Raw genomic sequence first — 8,172 nt, forward strand, 5'->3', positions numbered from 1 at the left:
GACATGCTATTGTGTGTGTGTGTGTGTGTCCTGCATGGATTGTGAATCCCTGAGAGTCAGAATGGACTTGGACACCCCTCCCTACCAAGGGCTGTCCTGCAGGGGGGCGTCTTTCAGGCCCAATCTGGCCCAAGGAATAGGCTGGGCAGGGGGCTGGCATCTCTGCCTGTGCAGCCACCCAGGGCCCATTTTTCCTCAGGCACTGGGGGCCCCCAGTACCGAAAATGACCCCGCCTAATGGGCAGGACTCAGGCAAGGTGCTGCCCACCTCCCCCTGCCCTTACCCTGCAGGCAGGCATGACCCACCCGTTTCTCAGCTTGGCACATCGAGGCTCTGAGGTGTTCCCCCAGGTGTTCCTCCTCGTACAGGGAGGCAAGGCCAAATCTGAGCCCCAAGGGCCTCTTGCCCTTCTGCCTCGGGCATGGCCCTTGGTCAGTAACCCCAGGCCACCCCTTCCCTGCAGGTCTGATCCACACTCCACTTCCAGCCACACCCCTAGCAGTGCAGGATGTCAAGCCCTGCCTGTTTTTTCCTGGTTCCTGGAAGGCCCATCCGGTGAGCCTTAAAAATAGCTCTGGGCCCCACAAGCAGGCCTGGTCCAGGTCAGCAACTTCATGGGCCGCAGAGCTGGGGCCGCTCCTGCAGACGGCGGGGAGAGGCCCCCAGGAGGAGGGCTCAGCTGAGGTTGAGGCACCAGGCCGCCTCACTGACCACAGAGGTCAGGCCCCGTCCCTTGGCCTCCCACCATCCCTTGGCGTGCCCGAGGCTCAGGCCAGCATGGTGTGAGCGCCTCCCTCCATGGGGCCATCCTGCTGAGAGGGGCAGCGTCACAGCGGGGCCAGGTGCCTCTTCAAGTTCCCAGTGGCCTCTCAAGGGAGGTGTTTCCTTAGTGGGGGGAACAGCTTGGATCTTCCCAGGGGGCTGCACCCCGCCCCACCCTGGAAGCAGCCTACCCCAACCCTGCACTGCCAGCCCCACAAGGTAACCCTGTCCTGCTGGCGGGAGGGGCGGCTGTTGCCACGGTGACTGGAGCTGGGCTATCCTCCCCAGATTGGGGAGGAAGAGGAGGCTGGGGAGCAGATAGCCTTGGCCACCACCCTGCCTTCCATCCACACACATCCACACTCATGGACACAGCAGACCTTCACACGCTTACAGACACGCCCACAGAGCTGGGCGTCACAGCAGGGAGCACGGGGGGGTGGGCACTTACTCCGGGTCGGGGCCGTCACCCCCCTTGTCCCCCCATGTCCACAACCAAGGCCTCCTCAACTGGCCCCTTTCCAGCTGCCCCTGGACATCCCACAGGTTTGCTCGGCCCAGCCCTGGGCCTCTCCATGCCCCTCAACCCAGGTCATGCCTGAAGGACCCCCCCTTGCTTCTCAACCCTGTCTGTGCTCCCGTAGTCCCCAGGTCTCCCCAGCGCCCGCCATCAGCACACCATCATCCTGCCTCCAATCCTCCAGGGCCGCTCCAGCCGTCAGGGTCCGTCCCGGTGACTTGGCCCACAGTCACAGCTATCCCCCTGAGCCCCGTCCAGCCTCCACTCCCACTGCAGGAACCCCTGGCCCGCCGGGCCTGACCCCTCCCCAGCCCACGGGGGCTGGCTCAACAGCACCCAGCTTCACACCAGCGCCACCCCTGCCCCGACCCCAGACTGGGCTCTGGGAGCCCTGGGACCTGGCCCTGCCTGCGTGCCGCATGGAAAACCCCCTGCACAGGGCCACAGCCTGGCTGAGGCGGGAGGGGCCTTCCCTCTGGCCTGCTCTTGCCTCCGTCCTGGCCTCTCACCCACCGGGGAGGGGAGCCAGCAGAGCCAAGCCAGGGTTTTGCAATGTTCCCCAAAGGCAACTGGGGTAGGGCCTGGGCTGGGGCTGGGGTGTCCATCAGTGGGAGCTGGTGGGTGGTGGCCTGTGGGAACTCTGGTCACCCGGCCCAGGAGATCCCAGCCTGGCCTGACTCAAGGCCAAGGCTGGCCCAAGTTCAAGAGCTGCCATTCCCTCTGGGCACACCCCCTGCTGCTACCATAGAGCATTCACCCCTTGAGAGCCGCCCACGGCCTGGCAATGGTCACCTGGACTCTTGGCCAAGGGGACCCCGGAAAACCAACGAGGGAGCACCCAGGCCCAACCCAGGGAAAGGCTGGGGTCCCAGTGGACCTGACCCCAAATGCAGCTGGACTGGAGCGCCCAACACCGGCCTTGGGGGTGGCGGCGATGGGAGCAGTGACAACCCAGCAGGGACCTGCCTGGGCTGCAGGGGTCCTCTCCTCACCCGGCTTCCGGCCCGGCACTGGGGCCAGGCCCCCCCAGGCCGTGAGCACAGCCTTGGCACTGGACCAGATCCCTGGCCACTTTGCTGGGGCCTCACACCTCTCACCGCCCCCCTGCCTGGGGCTCTGACCACCCCCGTGCAGGGCCGGGAGCAGGAGCCAGTGAGATGTCTGTGACGTGCTTCTGGGGTGCACAGTAGACGCGTGACGCACGTGGCTGTGCCGGCTCTAGCTCTTGTCCTGTGCAGAGGCCCCAGATTTCAAAGGGAGAGCCTAGCGGCTCCCTGGGATGGGGATGCCTGGGGCGGGGCCCAGCCGACTCTGGCAGCGCCACCATCTCTGTGCTGAGACCCCAAGGTCAAGGAGCCCAGCCTGGATGGGACTGGGGGAGGGCCGTCCCATCTCACGCCCCCTGCTCACCCCAGAGGTCCAGTCCACGGGGGGCTGGGGCCGGCAGGGCTGCCCTCTGCAGGAGCCCCGCGCCCCGGCCCCAGAAGCAGGTGCAGCCTCTAAGACCCGGGCGGCCTCTGTAGATGGTGCCCAGGCGGCTTGGGCTCCTCGGTCCCTTCTGCTCCGGCCCCAGCGTGGAGATGAGGATGAGACACAGAAGGGGCCTCGGAGGGGCATCTCCAAGGAGCCAGAAGCTGGGCCGACCTGCCTGTGTCCGCCTCTGATTTGCATGCGGCTGTCCTGCGCTGGGCTCCAGGAGCCATGCAGGCACTGGGTCCCACGTCGGGGCTTCCTGGAGGCCCAGTTCAGCTGAGTCTCCAAGGCTGAACCAGAATGGGGAGGGTGTGGGGGGCATTCAGCCAGGTGGGAGCCACAGAGGGTCAAGGGTTGGGGGTCAGAGCAGTGCAGCTTGCCTTGGAGACCTTGGGGCCCAGGGCCTGCGGCAGGAATGACCTTGTCTTGGGAGAGTTTCATTCAGTCCCAGGGCTGGCCTGGGCCACGCTCAGACCACGCTCAGGCCATGGAGAAACTGCCTCCTACAAATGGACCCAGGGTCTCCAGAGCACGGACCCGGGAGGGCCTGGTCACAGTAAACATGGGATCAGGACGAATAAGAGCCTTGGAGACACGCATTTAGTGAATATTTGCTGCATACCTGCCCACGCTCAGCACACTCACGTACCCCCAGTTCAGCTCTCGGTGGGCCTTGCTTTCACACCACGTCACAGAGAGAGAGAGAGCAGTGGCCTGTGGGGCTGTTGTGGTAGGGAGACGGGGGCCTCAGGGCAAGGATGAGCCCGTGGGCGGTAACTGGCCCCGCCAGGAAGATAGGAGAGTGTCACTGCCAGGGCATGAACCTCGCCCAAGAATGGATCAGGCTTGGAAAGAAGCAGAGCAAGAAGGATGATGGTTTCAGACCAGGCTTGACCTGGCCCCTCCCTGCCAGCCCCAGGCAGCACCCACACAGCTCAGAGCCCAAAAGCCCGGGCGCCCCCTTTAATGGACCCTTCTGGGTCCCCTCCTTTAATGGTTCAGAAATAGAGAGCTAGGGGGACTTCCCTGGTGGCGCAGTGGTTAAGGATCCGCCTGCCAATGCAGGGGACACGGGTTCGAGCCCTGGTCCGGGAAGATCCCACATGCCGTGGAGCAACCAAGCCCGCGAGCCACAACTACTGAGCCCGCGAGCCACAACTACTGAAGCCCGCGCGCCTAGAGCCTGTGCTCCACAACAAGAGAAGCCACGCAATGAGAAGCCTGCGCACCGCAACGAAGAGTAGCCCCGGCTCCCTGAGACTAGGGAAAGCCCGCGCACAGCAGCGAAGACCCAACGCAGCCCAAAATAAATAAATTTATTTAAAAAAAAAAAAAAGAAATAGAGAGCTAGGGAAGAGCCCCCCACACCTGGGCCTCGGCGGCGGGGGTCGGGGGGCGGTTAGTGGTTCCAAGGAAGATACAGTGCGGTTCAGCTGCTGACGGGGAGGGGTAAGAACTGCGCTGGCGAGGGCTGTCTTCATGGCGCTCAGCATCCTGCCAGCACACATCGCGCACGAGGCTCCCTGGACCCAAGCCTCAGGCGACCCTCTCCTTCCATGCCTGCTGGGAGCAGACCCAGGCCTGTGGGCAGCGGCCAGATCCCGGTGGCCATAGCCTGGATGTGGAGCCAGGCCAGGGCAGGGGGCAAGCCTGCCAGACAGGCCCCAGGAGACCTGTGTGGTCTTCCAGACTCTCCCCGCTGCAGCACTGGCTGTAGGGACCCAGGTTGGCACCCCCAGCACCAGCCCGTGCAGGGAAGCAAGCGGCCCCGGGGCATTAGGATCCAGGACGCGGCAGGGGCAGAGTGCTGCCCACTGGGGAATGTCAATGTTCAGGAGTTGCTGCCCAGGCCTGTGGGGGATGATGGGGAGAGTCTGGTGACCCTGAACCCTGAACCCAGGCTGGAGGCCCTTCCTGGCTCATCGTGAAGTCCTGGGGTGGGGGGGGGATTAAGAGCAGCTAAAGGAGGGGGGTTCAGGGCTGCTGGAGCTCTGGAGCAGCCCCCTGAGTTTAGGCTCCAACACGGACTGGAGAAGTCCGAGGGCCCACTGAAGCCCTGGGGGTGGCCTGTCCCCGTCTCTGCTCAGGGTTCCCTGGCATCCTGATCCCAGGGCCCCGAGGTGGCCTGGGCACAGCATCCCGTTCAGAAGAAGTGGCCAGGCTGGTTTCCAACCTCAGGCCACTTGCCGATTCCCAGGAAGTGACAGCTGGGGGGGGAGCTCGAAAGCTGCATGAGCCTCTGGACGCCCCCAACTCTTGCCCGGCTCATCCCTTAATGCCCCATACTCACTCCCACCAGCTTCCTGGAGGAGGTGGTGGTGCCATGGGTGCTCCAGAGCCCAGGAGCCAGGAGAAGCTCCCCGTGGCTGATCAGCGGGGTCAGGGCCCAGGTAGCAGCCCACCCGTGTGGACACGCAGCGGGCCCCTCAGTGCATGTGTCCCTCTGGTATCTCCTTCTGTCTTCCCGAGCCCCGTCCCAGCCCGGTCGGGCAACAGGGCCCGGCGGCCTCTTGGCTTGCAGCACTGGCCCCCTCCTCCCCCCGGGGCCACCCCCTCCGGAGGAAGGAGACCAGCGGGCTATGGCAGGGTGTGGCCGAGGGCTGGGGACTCCGGACCCACTGTCCGGACAGGAGCCCAAAGCCCAGGAGAGGCCCTCCCTCCCGCCCGCCCCGCCCTGACCCCACAGTGGGGCTGAGGGCAGGGCCTCAAAGACCCCTGCAGACCTGCCCATTGCAGGCACGGGTGCTCCACCCCAGGGCCCAGGGCCATCTCCCCTGGGGCAGTGGGCGCCCAGCTCCCTAGAAGACCTGGCGGAGGAGGCGGGGCTGGGGCAGGAGACAGCAGTGGGAGCGCCCTGCGGGTGACAGCTGGGGCGGGGACACCGCAGGGAGGGGTGCTGTGACACTCCCCCGCCCCGGGGTGGGCACGTTCCTGGGCCGCCAGTGTGCCTCGCCTGCCGCAGGGCGGTGGAGCCAGTGGGCAGAGCTGCTGAGTCATCACAGAGAAACGGGAAGAATGGAAAGAATTCTGCACTTTTACTCTCTGGCTAGGCTCCCCACCCCCACGAAATTCCCCATCCCAGGCCACCAGCCCCTCCCGCTTCCCGCTGCCCTGGGCGGGCCTGGCTCCCCGCCTGACCCTGACCTCGGGCGGCGTTGGCGTCCTGCCAGCTGGGGCCCTGCTGGGCTGGGGTATTCGGTGGACAGGACGCCCACCTGGCCCAGAGAGGACCCCATACCAGCACCCTCCGCCTCCTTTTGGGGGCCTGGCCTCCCAGGGTCTGACTGGGCTCAGGACGGGGGTCCTGGGTCAGGCGGCCCCCTGGGGGGGCTGGGACCCGGGGCGGGGGTTCCAGGCAGAGCCCAGCTTAATATCTGCAAAATGGGGCCTTTGGTCACTCCCCAGCACTGCTGGAGGGGGATGTGATGGGGGGCTGCAGGTGCCTCCACCCCAGCTGGGCCGGGGAGCCTCCACCCTTGCCCTTCCTGAAGCTGTGCCAGACTGGCTCCCTTCTACCTCCCAGCTGGGGCCCTATGGGGACCCAAGCGACGCCCCATTCTAGCCCTCTGCCCCTCACCACCGTCTCTGTCTCTGCCACCCCCGTCTTGGCGGTCCCGCGTGGCTCTCTGGCAGCCTGGCAACCAGGGCGCCGCTGACTCGTGGTTTCGGGGACACGCCTGTGCGGGGTTTCGACCCCGCCCTGGGGCCACACCCAGGTGGGCAAGTCAGCTGCTCGGGCGCCCTGGGCTGAGGCCGCCCCACGGGCAGCAGGAGAGCGAGCGGACCCAGGGCCCCCGCCGCTGCCCTGCCCTGGTATCCATCCTGCCCCACCTGGCCCCCACCCCAGCCCCCAGGCCCAGCCACTTCTCCAGTCCCTCCGAAGCAGCATCTGGAGGCTGCTTCTGCGAACACACCACTCCCCACTCAAAACCCTTCCAGGGCGCCCTCTTGCCTGTGGAGGAGAGGCAGAGCCGCTGGGCCTCAGTTCTCTCAGCTGCAGGATGGGTATTCGGGGAGCAGGTAGGACTGCGGGGCGAGGTGCGGGGAGGCACCTGTGCCATGGGCAGGTGGTGGCACCTCGAAGTCCCGTGCGACCTGCTCCTGCCTCTCCCACCTTTGGTGGCATGGAACCCCTCTGCCAGCCGCCCTTCACTTCCGGGCGTGGATGCGCACTGGTCCCGTGCTGCCCTGAGCCCCCTGGCCGGGTCAGGCTGGGCAAGCAACAAAGTGCCTGCCGTATTGACTGCAACTCAGGCCTGGGGGGCTTCGGTCCAGCTCCTGGATCCCAGGTACTGGCATCCCTCCTAAAGCAGAGGCCTGTCATGCGGGGGAGCAGGGACAGGACAGGGAGGGGGTGGCGGGGGGAGCCTGTCCCCCCCAGGACTTGCCCACACGGGCTGTGAGGGCAGAGCCGGGGCATGTGGTCGTCCTCTTGGTCCTCGTTTACAGGTGGGGAAACCGAGGTTTGTGGACGCAAATGGCTGGCCAGGCCCCAAGTGCCAGCTGAGGTTGGGCAATGCTGCCCTGCTCACAGGCTAGAAAACCAAGGCTAGGGGTCACCAGGACAGGGGCTGGGGGGACAGGCAGGGGAGCTGGGTGGGTGACCCAGAGCCTAAGGCCGGGCCTGGGTCACCCAGGGCCAGAGGCCAGGCAGGAGGGGCTGGGGCATCCTCATAGGCTGGCCCCGTGCCAGTCCTTGTGTAAGAACTTGGGGTCAAGGAGGCAGGGAGGGGTGGCCAGGGCAGAGAGATGGCACCGGCCAGGGCAAGAGTGTCTGGAGTTGTCGAGTCTTGGAGTCGGCGAGGACTGCTGGGCACAGTGCCCGCGGGAAGGAACCCACAGTGGGGGCAGGAGAGCAGGCTGGGCTGAGCAGTGGCCAGGGGGCCTCGGTGGAGGGTCTGCCCTCCTGAAGTCCCACCTGCCAGGACACTGGGGACCCCAGCAGAGGTGACCCGCCTGCCTGCCTGGGCCCAGAGCCCCTCGGTGAGGCAGGGTTGGGGCCAGCACCAGCTGGCCCGGCCGCTGGGCCCCTGGCACGTGGAGCAGGGCCGCCCATCTGAGCAGCACGTGGAGCCCGGCCCTGCCCTCAGTGTGCGCTCGAGGGCTCTGGAGGGCACTGGCCAGACTGCCCTCGGGCCGAGGGGCGGTGGGCAGAGCTGGGGCCGGGCCCCGCCCGGTAGCCAGGCCCCAGGCCAAATCTGGCCTCCCTGTGTCTCGGAGTAGTGAACAGGAGAGGAGTGGACGCTGCCTGCCCATCCCCCCCGCTGGCCTGGTGCCCTGAGGTGCCCATGACGCAGGCTGTGGCCTCTGTTCCACCTGCCTCCTGGCTGGGCTCCAGTCCACACACACACGTGTACGCACACACACACACCTGGAAAGACCAGTTCCACAGGGCCGGCTCTTGGCCTGTGTAGGC

This window comes from Eubalaena glacialis, chromosome 11 (assembly GCF_028564815.1).
Source record: "Eubalaena glacialis isolate mEubGla1 chromosome 11, mEubGla1.1.hap2.+ XY, whole genome shotgun sequence".
NCBI lineage: Eukaryota > Metazoa > Chordata > Mammalia > Artiodactyla > Balaenidae > Eubalaena > Eubalaena glacialis.